The sequence below is a fragment of the Triturus cristatus genome, chromosome 6, assembly GCF_964204655.1.
Source record: "Triturus cristatus chromosome 6, aTriCri1.1, whole genome shotgun sequence".
Lineage (NCBI taxonomy): Eukaryota > Metazoa > Chordata > Amphibia > Caudata > Salamandridae > Triturus > Triturus cristatus.
In genome coordinates, this window is record NC_140589.1 from 1765159539 (window position 1) to 1765174519 (window position 14981).

Genomic DNA, 14981 nt, shown 5'->3' on the forward strand with positions numbered 1-14981 from the left:
CTTATTTGTTCCATCTTTTATTTGAAAGCGACTTGTCTGCACTGTCTTATGCAGTAAATCACATTTTAAAAAGTGGAGTACATTTACAAAATGTGTCTGCTAAGGATTTTATGGAGAAAGTGCAGCACCGAGATGATCATTTGGAAACACAACTGATCAATCTGATGGCTTGTCAGCGTGGGACAAATGAATATTGGTACCGATGCCATGGTGAATTAAAATGCATGTTACGGAATTTAGGAACACCAACATGGTTCGTTACCCTAAGCTGTGCGGAGTACGCTTGGGATGATTTACTGGATTTTCTACGAGAGGCAAATTCAAACATTAAAAACATCGAATACAAAACAGCAGGAGAACTGTGCTCATTGGATCCGGTTAATGTTTGCAGATATTTCAATCATAGATTTGAGGCTATGATGTCCTTCATCTGCAATAAAAAAAATCCACCTCTTGGAGAAGTAGTAGATTTCTTTTGGAGAAAAGAGTACCAGGCAAGAGGTGCTCCTCATATTCATATGCTGTTGTGGATCAAGGATGCCCCAAAGTTTGGAACAGATACTGATGAAGCAGTGTTATCAGCATATAACATAAAAGGAATCACTTTACATCGTTTGCTAATGTTACCAGTGGAGCATGAGAACAAAATACAATACAACAAGCTAACTGGAGAAGCATCCTTGGAAGTTTCAAGAGTCTTGAAGAAGATGCAAGTTCTCATTATTGATGAGGTGAGCATGGTTTCAAACTTAATGCTTGCCTTTGTGCATTTAAGAATGCAGCAAATTCTGAAGACAGACTATGACATGTTATTTGGTGGAAAACACGTCATAGTTTTTGGAGATCTTTTGCAACTTACTCCAGTTAAAGGACAACCAGTGTTTAATACTGTGACACATGAAGACACAAAGAAGTCATTGGGAAGCATCGGAAATACAAATATTTGGTCCTTCTTTGAGTACAAGGAACTTACTACTAATATGAGGCAAGCAAGCGATGAAGAATATGGAAGTATTCTGAAAGATATCAGAATTGGACTACTCACAGAAGTTGGCAAAAAAGCATTACAGAGTCGGCTGCTACATAATTTATTTCCAAAGGAAGAAATAGTTGCAGAGAAGATATACAAGAACATTGCAGAAAAGAAAAGTATCATCTGCTTAATGCCAACTCTACGTGAATGCTCAATATTCAATGAGGAGCTTTTGAAATTGGAAAAGGAAGAGATCAGGAAATTAGAAGCAGTGGACAAAATAGAGGATGGAAGAATTACTGTCACAGTAACAGGCACACTGAAAAATAAATTGGATTCACTAGAGAAGAACATTTCCAAAACAGCTGGATTAGAAAAAAATCTATATGTTTGCATGAACTGTAGAGTATTTTTAAGGAGAAATTTGGATGTTGAAAAAGGTTTAGTTAATGGAGCTATGGGAAGAGTTGTGGGTTTGATTAATTATCAGAAAAAAGATGGAATTGAATGTTTAAAAATAAAATTTGATCAGATAGAAGAAGTTAAAGACATTTGTCGTTGTTCAGTTCGTTTCATGCTTGTGAAAGACTTATATGTACGTAGGAAGCAGTTTCCGTTTTCGCTAGCATATGCTGTAACTATTCACAAGTCTCAAGGATTGACTGTAGATTGTGCATTTGTGAACATTGGTTCAACTGTGTTCAAAGAAGGTATGGCATATGTTGCTTTGTCACGAGTGAAAACATTATCAGGTTTATTCATGATAGACTTTGATGACTCAAAAGTTAGTGCTGATACAAATTGTGTAAAGGAGTATAATAGATTAAGAAGAAGCTATGCTCCTCATTTAGGTCAGTATCCTGTGTTGGAGAAACGTGTAGTTTCTCGTAAAAGGAGAAATGAGAATATCTGTGATGAAGATGTACAGAGGAGGAAAAAAAAGAGTTGTGATGTAATTGCAAGCAAAAAGAGTAAGGAAAAAGAAGAACAGGTTGTAGGATGTCATTTTGAAAATAGCTCTGGTGTCAACTGCTACGCAAATGTAGTGCTGAATGTTGCATTTTATCTGGAAAGTTTGCAAGAGCAGATAATAGTAAATCAGGGAAAAAGATTCTGTTCAGAGCTGAGTCTCCTTTTTCAAAAGCTGAGTAATGATAAAACTCAAATAGAAAGTGCTACTGAAATTAGAAAACTTTTAGATGTATGTTCAGGACGAACACAGTTTTCTCAAAATGAACAGCAAGATGCACACGAATTTTTGATGTTTTTTCTTCAGGTACTGGAAGAAGAAGAAGTTGCAATTGATAATTTATTTGGTCTCTCTTATAAATGGGAACATAGTTGTGAAAACTGTTATAATATATGTGGCTCTAATGTTGATAATGAAAGGTTTATTTTTTTGACATTGCCAGAGACTAAAACAGTCACTTTTGCTAAATTAGTTAAAGATGCTAATCATAGCATGCAATGCGGTGAGTGTCAATCTGACATGTTTTCAACATTAATTTTAAAGGAATACGGACAGTATGTAACTTTAATGATGCAACGATGTAGAGCTGATGGTTCAAAATTGGATACTTTAATAAAGAAGTTTACAGGACAGCAATTATCAATTTCAGGAAAAACTTTTGTAACTGTTGCAATAATTTTCCATGAAGGACCTACTGTTACTTCTGGACATTACACAGTTTATCTTAAATGTGAAAAAGGCTGGACACTGTGTAATGATTCCCAATTGGTTTTTAAGCAACGTTTGCCTTTTGATTTAGCAAATTCCTATCTAATCTTCCTGAAACCTAAATTTTAGAGAGACTTGGCAAGATCTGGACAAAACAGTTTTACCATTTGATTGGATTACCATTGGAATTTTCAAAAATAAAGATTTTTTAAATTATCATTTGGCCTAATGGAAAGATAACCAATTGTAATGTGGACTTTTTTAATTTGTAATGAAACTTTGGAAAACCAAAAACTTAGAGAAAATCGGTAACATCTGCACAATTTAAATTTTGGAATGTTATTGGAGTGCCATTGGAAATTTATTCAAAAAAGATTTTTTAAATTACTATTTGGCCATGTGGAAAGGTAACCAATTCTATTGTGGACTTAATATATTATTAATAAATCTTTCGGGAACCAATATGTTACAGAGAATCGGTGAGATCTGTACAAATAAAACTTTAGAATTTTATTGGATTACCATTGGAAATTTAATCAAAAAAGAATTTTAAAATTACTATTTGGCCTAAAGGAAATGGAACCAGATGTAATGTGGAGTTATTTGAGATATAATATTGTGATTATACTTCTGAAACAAACATATCAGACGGTATTTTAAAGAAATAAGTATTGGTATTAGATGATATTTTTTTAGAATATTATGTATTTTTTATAATGTTAAGTTTAAGTAAAAAGAGATTCTGGGCTTTTTTAATACAATCTTTGAGATTGTTATTTTTTTTTGACCGCTGTAAAATGATGAATGCAATTGCTTTCACAATTTATAGTGAAATGCAATATATTCTGAAAACAGCAAAAATAAGGCAAATATATTTTTTGATAAATATGTAAATATGTGTACTGTATTATAAAATGTTTTAAAAATATTAATACTTTTTTCTTTTTTTTCAGATTGATATAGAAAATTTTCGAAAACTAGAACCATTTTTAAAGCAATTTTTTAAAAAAACAAATGAATAAATATTTTTTTGAGTGGGTATGGTAAGTCAATAATAATAATTGTAGTCTCTCAAGGACCTTGTAATGTGATAATTGATTTTTAGTGTTTTTAAAAAAAAAAAAAAAAAAAATTACGCGTACCGTACGCGTACGGTAAAAAAAAAAAAAAAGAAGTTTTTAAAAACATATATAAAAAATAGATGAAAGGTAAGGTTGGCTCTTAAAAGAGCCGTTGTGTTCATGCAGGGACAGAGGAAAGAAAGATTGGGAATATTAGACGGTACGACAAGTGTGCTGATCTATTTTACTGTTCACTAGGGAAACACTGGTCTCCCTATAAGTAATTAGATCGTGACAATGGGCGCACCGTACTTCAACCCTCGCAAACCGAGGGTTAATTTCCAGAGGGCCAGCAAAAGGAGATGCTCCCCCCACAGATGAAGGGCTCACCTGACCTGCAGAAGAAGGACTCAGCCCTGCAGATGATGGTCCAGGCTGAGCTGCTGTGGATGTGCTTGGTTGACTTACTGAAGGGTTACCTCCAGTAAGTCGAGCATGTGTCCTTTTGTGTACATCCTTGAGGTGCCTCATCATGGTATGATTCCCAAAGGAATACTTCCTGTCAGGATTACCTCTTGAAAGTACACGCTGACACAGCTTGCAAGTCACTAAGGGTGCATTTACCTTTAGCTGGCCTTCAGGAAAAGTAAAATAATCCCATACATAAGAGGTCTTTTGTTTCCTCGCTCTCTGCCTCAAGGTAGTGCTGCTAGTGCTAGCCTCACTCTCAGAAGGGCTCTGCTGTTCTGCCATCGTATCACAAAGACAACCCAGCTCCTTCTCCTAAGGGATCACAAGCAGAAATGAGGGGAATGGGTGTGGTGTAGGAGAGTTCTAGAACTGAAAGTAGTTTCATCCAATCAAAAGTTGTGTTTCATGATCACATGACCTACCGTACGCTTACGGTACGCTTACGGTACGCTTACGGCAAAAGTACGCATGCGCGTAAAAAAGACACGCGCTTGCGCGCATGCGCATAACAGTCACTACCCGACACTTCCGCGTAACGTGCGCGTGTAGCGTACACGCGTACGCGTCCCACGCGGAGTACGCGCGGCTACGCAAATTGCGTAACTATACGCAAACAGCGTAGATAAATTACGGGCATTGCGTAAACCGTACGCTTACCGTAAGCTTACGGTACGCGTACTAAAAAAAAAATAAAAAAAAAAGGAAAAAATGTATTGCTAATAAATTTTACCTGTTTATTTTATAAAATATTTTTAAAAAAACATATTATTGAATTTTAAAAATTTAACCATTGTCTTAAAAAAAGGATAGAAAATTAAAAAAAATATATGTTTAAAAAATAGAAGAAAATAAAAAAATTAGCATTTAAAAAACCTTGCAAATTCACTGAAAAAACCATGGGTTTCACACACGTTATAGTTACGAATTAGCATTTAAAAAACCTTGCAAATTCACTGAAAAAACCATGGGTTTCACACACGTTATAGTTAGGAATTAGCATTTAAAAAACCTTGCAAATTCACTGAAAAAACCATGGGTTTCACACACGTTATAGTTAGGAATTAGCATTTAAAAAACCTTAGAAATTCAATGAAAAAACCAAAGGTTTCACACATGTTATAGTTAGCTGGACATTTCACTCGTAAAAAACCAATGAAATTCCCCCGTTATAGTTAGTTCAGCTAACTATAACTCGCGCGCCCGCAATGCACTGCTGATGACGTCACATATTACATCACTCATGACATGGTCAGTGACATCACTCATGACATCACTGATGACATCTCAAATGACATCACTGATGACATCACTGATGACATCATCCTAGTGATAGAGTGGCAGACCACCTCTGCCCCTAATATAACCTTTGATACACACATTCAAAAATAGAAATTACAATTTTAAAAACAATGGACATACCAATACCAGTTACAACAACCTATTCAGTAATTCTAAGATCCACATACACATCCACTCATTCACCAACAGTCCTGTACAGTCACTCATACATGTACTCACTCATCATATGTACTCATACACGTATACATCCTGTTACACAATGCCACTCATCCATAGAGGTACTCACACACATAGTCACTCATGCTAATAAAGAATCAAACATACATTTACTTGCATATACAGTTATACACACACCGCCACACTTACTTCTACAGAAACTTACACATACTTAATCTTTTAAACAATCACTTATAAAACACATACTTATTCATACAGGAACTCTTCCAATCTCTCACTCTCACATATACTCGCTTATATACACCAATTGTCACATATACTAGTTTAAAACATATGTAGTTACTCATAGAGACACTATTGAGACAGTCATTCACTCACTAACACACCCATGCACACACTCATTCACCCATATAGTCCTGCACACATGCTGTCTTCAACACATAAAAAGAGTGAGTCACTCATTCATGCACCTATGCACTACGTAATACCCCCCACCGAACCATACAGACATCAGACACTGATACTCAAAAAACCAAATAATAACCTATATAGACACCCATGTAGCTACTCACCAACCCATGCAGCCACTTATACACAAAGTGAGAGACTGATACGGATATTTACATATTTTAACATTACTCACTAAGCCATGTATTCACTAAGATACACTTAATCAGTCAGTTATACAATCAATTTTTCAAAAACAATTCATCCATTTAGGCACTTATATACCCATTTATTCTTCCATCGACCTTGAGATATACATATATAAAACATATGTAATTTTCTGAAAAACACACATTCTCTGAATGATGTCATCAGTGATGTCATTTGAGATGTCATCAGTGATGTCATGAGTGATGTCACTGACCATGTCATGAGTGATGTAATATGTGACGTCATCAGCAGTGCATTGCGGGCGCGCGAGTTATAGTTAGCTGAACTAACTATAACGGGGGAATTTCATTGGTTTTTTACGAGTGAAATGTCCAGCTAACTATAACATGTGTGAAACCTTTGGTTTTTTCATTGAATATATATATATATATATATATATATATATATCGTTTACCCACACAGGTTTCCTCGCGCACTCCCAGAGGGACAAACAGCTTCACCAATGATCGTTTTTTATATTTCCTTTACTTTCAGCATGCCAGATACAAAAAAGACAAACTCTACGCGTTTCAGTCTCAGCGGAGACCTTGATCACGAGTCTAGCGGTTGCTCAAAGGTTATCAGGATTTTTAAACACACAATCAAATCTTTTAGTGACATCACTTCCTGAGACAGTGCCGCTTGGCATTCTGGTAATTGTAGTGCACAAACCAATTTCTCTCAGAACCTGACATTTTCAATCCAAGTAAAAAAATATAAGAATATAATAAACCCATTCTGTAAGCCTGTACGCCTTTCTGTACATTGCAGCTCTTATTAAATAACATGCTATGTTACGATGATTCTGATAGACATATTAATGATAATGGTGCATGGCTTTGTCTACAGTGATGTTAACGGTGTCTGGTCATCATGATTTAATTTGTCGTAGTTATTCACTTTCCACTAAACATAGTAATAAGCCACAGATTTCTATTTCAATAAACCATAATGATGCACCCTGGTAATCCTGTAATGTGGATTGAGACTGTTGATTTTGAGCATGAGTCAGGCCCTCTAGTGGGCATTGTTCTTCAACTTGTGATATGATGGCACTGTCTCTCATGGTGACAAAAAGAAAAAATTATTATAAAACTTACAAACGATGTGATGAACCTAAAAGTGTAAAAGTGTAGGGGGCCAATGTCAGTGTCCTAGGTCAATTCTGACCATTTTCTTGATAATTTTGGATGGTGTATTTAAAGATGGTAATGAAGTTCCTCATCCTGATTTAATCCAAAAGGAGTCAGAGTCCTGAAATTCAAAATGTGTTTTGATTCTTTTTGCCGAAGGGTTTTCTCTCGGTCTCCTCCCCGGGGATGTATTCCTACGGCTTCCACTGCATAGAATTTCAAGTCCTTCCATTTTCCTCCATGCTCCTTCTCCATGTGCTTTGCGACAGCGTTGCTTCTGTCAGTGTTGGCGGTGGCACGGACATGTTCCAAGATGCGTTTTTTCAGTTCGCACTTAGTGCTTCCAACATACTTTAGCGAGCAGGGACATTCGATGATGTATATGACAAATTGACTTTTGCAATTGATTAGTTGTTGAATTTTCCATTTGCGTTTATTGGCCATCACCACTTCCTTTGTGTTCTGAGCAATGAGGCATACCTTACAGCTCGTACATTTGTAGAATCCTTTAGGTTTTAACCAGGTTTCTTTTTTATTCTGATTTTTGAAGTGGCTGTGGATCAATTGATCCCTTAGGTTTCTGGTTCGTCTATAGGTAATGTTGGGATGATCACCTACAATTGATGAAATTATTGGATCCATGTGTAAAATGTGCCAATTTTTGCGTAGTATTTTCATCACCTGTTGGTTTTCTGTTGAGTGGGTAGTTATGAATCTTATTTGATTTTCTTCGTTTGTTTTGGTTTCTTTATCTTTTAACAAATCTGTTCTGTTGATAGTTGCTGTTCGTTGCAAAGACATCTGGATAGTTTTGGAGCTGTAATTTCTTCTTTTGAAGCGTGTTATTGCCTGGTTGCGATGTTTGAACCACTCTTCTTCCCTGGAGCATATCCTTTTAATCCTGAGAAATTCCCCGTAAGGAATGTTTTGTATCAGACTTTTTTGATGGAAGGATTCTGCATGCAGTACTGCATTTGTTGCGGTGTCTTTGCGATGTAGAGTGGTGTGTACAGTGTTGTCTAGAATGTAAATTACAGTGTCCAGGAACACCACTTTTTCGTCACTGATATTATATGTGAATTTCAGTTTGAAGTTGGAGTTGTTCAAGATTTCAAAATATTCTGCAAACTCACTATTTGTTCCATCCCAGATGATCAATAGGTCGTCTATATACCTGAACCAAGCTATGGTTTTATTCACATAGATGTCATTATCATGGCTCCAAGCCCATGTTTTTTCCCATACGCCCATAGTGAGACAGGCATACGATGGGCTGAATGAAAAACCCATAGCGGTACCTTTTACTTGGCGGTAGATCTCCTCGCCGAACATGAATGTGTTTTGTTCAAGGCATAGCTGTATCATTTGTAATAACATCTCGTTATGATCAGAGAATTGTATATTTCTTTCAGCCAGAAATTGTTTACATGCCTTCAATCCAATATCATTCTGAATGTTTGAGTACAATGATATTACATCCATTGTTACTAATTTGTAGGAGGCTTGCCATGGGCTGTTTTGTAGGTGTCTTAACAAATCTCCTGTGTCTTGTAGGTAAGAAGATAACCCCCTGACATATGGTAGTAGAAAAACATCCAGGAAGTTGGCCATTGGTTCGAGTAGGGCTCCTTTTGCTGAAATTATAGGCCTTCCCGGTGGCTTTGTCGGGTGTTTGTGGATTTTGGGAAGAAAGTATATTGTAGCCATTTTGGGGTGTTCCATTTTCAGATATTTTACTTCTTCCTCATTTAATAGATTTTGTTTGCTCCACAAATCCAATTTCAAATCTAATTCCTCCTTCCATCTTTTAGTGGGGTTGGTTTTCAATTTCTCATAGTATTCTTTGTTTTCCAATTGTGAATATGCTTCTTTGATATATGCTTCTTTCTGTAGGATGATGACGTTACCTCCTTTATCTGCCATCTTTATTTCAATAGAATCATCATTTTTTAGGTCAGTTAAGGCATTGCGTTCTTCATGTGAGAGATTATCTTGTTTCTTAGAGTGGTTGATTTTGTAAAGATCTTTGATAACACACTCATGAAATAAATCAATTTTATTGCCTTGTGGTAGTTGTGGATAGAATTTAGACTTAGGCTTTTTGCTGCTACAACCAGCTCCCAATTGGTTACAGTAGGCTCGTACATCACCTTTCTCCTGTTCAGGATTTTTGTCTAGTTCCATCAGAGTAACAAAGTCTTCTGCATCTTGTGCCAATAGTTCCATTTCTGGTATTTGGGTGATCTTTCGATGTTTGTCCAGACCGGGGTTTTCAACAAACAGTTTTGCCAGTTTTATTTTTCGAACGTATTTATATAGATCAATTCTTGTTTCAGCTATATCAATACCGGTGGTGGGACAGAAATTCAAACCACGTTGGAGAAGTTTTATTTCCATTTCGGTCAGTGTCTTTTTGGAGAGGTTAATTACTTGTAGTTCTTGATTCTCACTTGCGACGACTTCTTCTGAGTCCGTTAATTCCATTTCTGTCGCATGCTCCTCGTCATTGTTCCCACTCGAGTAGTGCTGGAATTTGTGTTTCCGCTTTCCTCTTCTTGTGCGTTTCTGCGGGCACCTCCACGTCCTCTGCCCCTTCCCCGAGTATTGGTTGATGGTGTTCCCACGCTCTTTTCCCAGTTCTTTTGCTGTAATGCCAGCCTCATTTCTCCTAAAAAAGAACACTTTGGTTTTGTATTGCTTGACTCCCCTTCTACATCACTCACATCCGTTGAGGTCAATGAGGAAAGGCTACTGGTGTTTGTGGCCGTATCCCATCTATCTTGTTCTTTGAAACGATCATACTTTCTTGCATAAGTAAAGATGCGTCCTTCTAAATAATCCTCTTTGTCTCTTTGAAACTTAGATTGTTTTCTTGCTCTCACAGTTATTTCATGTTTTTCTATGTAGTGACTCAGTTCTTCTTTAAATTTTGCCAAGTCTGCATTCAGTTCCACTGTTGTTAATTCTTTTTCCAGTTCCCTTAGCTGATTGGTGGTTTTGTCAAGCGCAATTTGGATGTGCCTCACAAGAATTTCCATTAAGCCCAGAGATGAATTAAGGATGTATTCGCCCCATTCCTTAAGTAATTCATTACTCGTGTCTGCGTGGTTGGGCATTAATCCAATGCGCAGTCCCCGTGGTACTCTTTTCACCTCCAGATATTTCTTTAGGGACGCCACTTCCCACCACTTATTGATTTCCTTTTTTGACAATTTCTCCCATGTGCGTAGTTTGTTTTTAATGTCAGTTTTATTTGAGCTGCCTGTAGCTCCAGTTTCGACATTCGTTGTCTTTTCTTGATCAAAAAATGTATCTATCAGGGCATTTCTATTGGCCTCCCTTTTATCCATATTGTACTGGCGATTTTCTTTATGCTGATGATTTATATTTCTACGATCTTGACCATTTCGTTTTTTATCCCTTCTGTCTCTTGGCATATGTTAACCCATTTGTCAATGATGAGAAAAACAGTTCCCCGAGTATTTTACTCGTATGTTTTAAATGGGCAATATGCACATCTGAGACCAACCGGCTTCTCTTCCAAGTTGGATACAATGTATCACACAGTTCAATGTACGCGTAGCTCGCTTACCGATTGAAGAAGACAGGAATACACGTTCCCCTCCGAGTTCGCGTCTCCCGTTCTAGCTCCGCTCAGCCTTGCTTCGCTCGTGATGGATGTTTCTCAATGCCGGCGTTCACCCGATTCCAAATTAAATCTTTTTCAACACAACCCGCTTCAGGAATCATGGGCGCTCTTCGGTGGTGCGTTCAAGGTACGGCAGGGTTAAGCCGTTTAATCATTCACTTCGTTTACCCACACAGGTTTCCTCGCGCACTCCCAGAGGGACAAACAGCTTCACCAATGATCGTTTTTTATATTTCCTTTACTTTCAGCATGCCAGATACAAAAAAGACAAACTCTACGCGTTTCAGTCTCAGCGGAGACCTTGATCACGAGTCTAGCGGTTGCTCAAAGGTTATCAGGATTTTTAAACACACAATCAAATCTTTTAGTGACATCACTTCCTGAGACAGTGCCGCTTGGCATTCTGGTAATTGTAGTGCACAAACCAATTTCTCTCAGAACCTGACATTTTCAATCCAAGTAAAAAAATATAAGAATATAATAAACCCATTCTGTAAGCCTGTACGCCTTTCTGTACATTGCAGCTCTTATTAAATAACATGCTATGTTACGATGATTCTGATAGACATATTAATGATAATGGTGCATGGCTTTGTCTACAGTGATGTTAACGGTGTCTGGTCATCATGATTTAATTTGTCGTAGTTATTCACTTTCCACTAAACATAGTAATAAGCCACAGATTTCTATTTCAATAAACCATAATGATGCACCCTGGTAATCCTGTAATGTGGATTGAGACTGTTGATTTTGAGATTTCGGCAAAAAGAATCAAAACACATTTTGAATTTCAGGACTCTGACTCCCTTTGGATTAAATCAGGATGAGGAACTTCATTACCATCTTTAAATACACCATCCAAAATTATCAAGAAAATGGTCAGAATTGACCTAGGACACTGACATTGGCCCCCTACACTTTTACACTTTTAGGTTCATCACATCGTTTGTAAGTTTTATAATAATTTTTTCTTTTTGTCACCATGAGAGACAGTGCCATCATATCACAAGTTGAAGAACAATGCCCACTAGAGGGCCTGACTCATGCTCAAAATCAACAGTCTCAATCCACATTACAGGATTACCAGGGTGCATCATTATGGTTTATTGAAATAGAAATCTGTGGCTTATTACTATGTTTAGTGGAAAGTGAATAACTACGACAAATTAAATCATGATGACCAGACACCGTTAACATCACTGTAGACAAAGCCATGCACCATTATCATTAATATGTCTATCAGAATCATCGTAACATAGCATGTTATTTAATAAGAGCTGCAATGTACAGAAAGGCGTACAGGCTTACAGAATGGGTTTATTATATTCTTATATTTTTTTACTTGGATTGAAAATGTCAGGTTCTGAGAGAAATTGGTTTGTGCACTACAATTACCAGAATGCCAAGCGGCACTGTCTCAGGAAGTGATGTCACTAAAAGATTTGATTGTGTGTTTAAAAATCCTGATAACCTTTGAGCAACCGCTAGACTCGTGATCAAGGTCTCCGCTGAGACTGAAACGCGTAGAGTTTGTCTTTTTTGTATCTGGCATGCTGAAAGTAAAGGAAATGTAAAAAACGATCATTGGTGAAGCTGTTTGTCCCTCTGGGAGTGCGCGAGGAAACCTGTGTGGGTAAACGAAGTGAATGATTAAACGGCTTAACCCTGCCGTACCTTGAACGCACCACCGAAGAGCGCCCATGATTCCTGAAGCGGGTTGTGTTGAAAAAGATTTAATTTGGAATCGGGTGAACGCCGGCATTGAGAAACATCCATCACGAGCGAAGCAAGGCTGAGCGGAGCTAGAACGGGAGACGCGAACTCGGAGGGGAACGTGTATTCCTGTCTTCTTCAATCGGTAAGCGAGCTACGCGTACATTGAACTGTGTGATACATTGTATCCAACTTGGAAGAGAAGCCGGTTGGTCTCAGATTTGCATATTGCCCATTTAAAACATACGAGTAAAATACTCGGGGAACTGTTTTTCTCATCATTGACAAATGGGTTAACATATGCCAAGAGACAGAAGGGATAAAAAACGAAATGGTCAAGATCGTAGAAATATAAATCATCAGCATAAAGAAAATCGCCAGTACAATATGGATAAAAGGGAGGCCAATAGAAATGCCCTGATAGATACATTTTTTGATCAAGAAAAGACAACGAATGTCGAAACTGGAGCTACAGGCAGCTCAAATAAAACTGACATTAAAAACAAACTACGCACATGGGAGAAATTGTCAAAAAAGGAAATCAATAAGTGGTGGGAAGTGGCGTCCCTAAAGAAATATCTGGAGGTGAAAAGAGTACCACGGGGACTGCGCATTGGATTAATGCCCAACCACGCAGACACGAGTAATGAATTACTTAAGGAATGGGGCGAATACATCCTTAATTCATCTCTGGGCTTAATGGAAATTCTTGTGAGGCACATCCAAATTGCGCTTGACAAAACCACCAATCAGCTAAGGGAACTGGAAAAAGAATTAACAACAGTGGAACTGAATGCAGACTTGGCAAAATTTAAAGAAGAACTGAGTCACTACATAGAAAAACATGAAATAACTGTGAGAGCAAGAAAACAATCTAAGTTTCAAAGAGACAAAGAGGATTATTTAGAAGGACGCATCTTTACTTATGCAAGAAAGTATGATCGTTTCAAAGAACAAGATAGATGGGATACGGCCACAAACACCAGTAGCCTTTCCTCATTGACCTCAACGGATGTGAGTGATGTAGAAGGGGAGTCAAGCAATACAAAACCAAAGTGTTCTTTTTTAGGAGAAATGAGGCTGGCATTACAGCAAAAGAACTGGGAAAAGAGCGTGGGAACACCATCAACCAATACTCGGGGAAGGGGCAGAAGACGTGGAGGTGCCCGCAGAAACGCACAAGAAGAGGAAAGCGGAAACACAAATTCCAGCACTACTCGAGTGGGAACAATGACGAGGAGCATGCGACAGAAATGGAATTAACGGACTCAGAAGAAGTCGTCGCAAGTGAGAATCAAGAACTACAAGTAATTAACCTCTCCAAAAAGACACTGACCGAAATGGAAATAAAACTTCTCCAACGTGGTTTGAATTTCTGTCCCACCACCGGTATTGATATAGCTGAAACAAGAATTGATCTATATAAATACGTTCGAAAAATAAAACTGGCAAAACTGTTTGTTGAAAACCCCGGTCTGGACAAACATCGAAAGATCACCCAAATACCAGAAATGGAACTATTGGCACAAGATGCAGAAGACTTTGTTACTCTGATGGAACTAGACAAAAATCCTGAACAGGAGAAAGGTGATGTACGAGCCTACTGTAACCAATTGGGAGCTGGTTGTAGCAGCAAAAAGCCTAAGTCTAAATTCTATCCACAACTACCACAAGGCAATAAAATTGATTTATTTCATGAGTGTGTTATCAAAGATCTTTACAAAATCAACCACTCTAAGAAACAAGATAATCTCTCACATGAAGAACGCAATGCCTTAACTGACCTAAAAAATGATGATTCTATTGAAGATAAAGGAGGTAACGTCATCATCCTACAGAAAGAAGCATATATCAAAGAAGCATATTCACAATTGGAAAACAAAGAATACTATGAGAAATTGAAAACCAACCCCACTAAAAGATGGAAGGAGGAATTAGATTTGAAATTGGATTTGTGGAGCAAACAAAATCTATTAAATGAGGAAGAAGTAAAATATCTGAAAATGGAACACCCCAAAATGGCTACAATATACTTTCTTCCCAAAATCCACAAACACCCGACAAAGCCACCGGGAAGGCCTATAATTTCAGCAAAAGGAGCCCTACTCGAACCAATGGCCAACTTCCTGGATGTTTTTCTACTACCATATGTCAGGGGGTTATCTTCTTA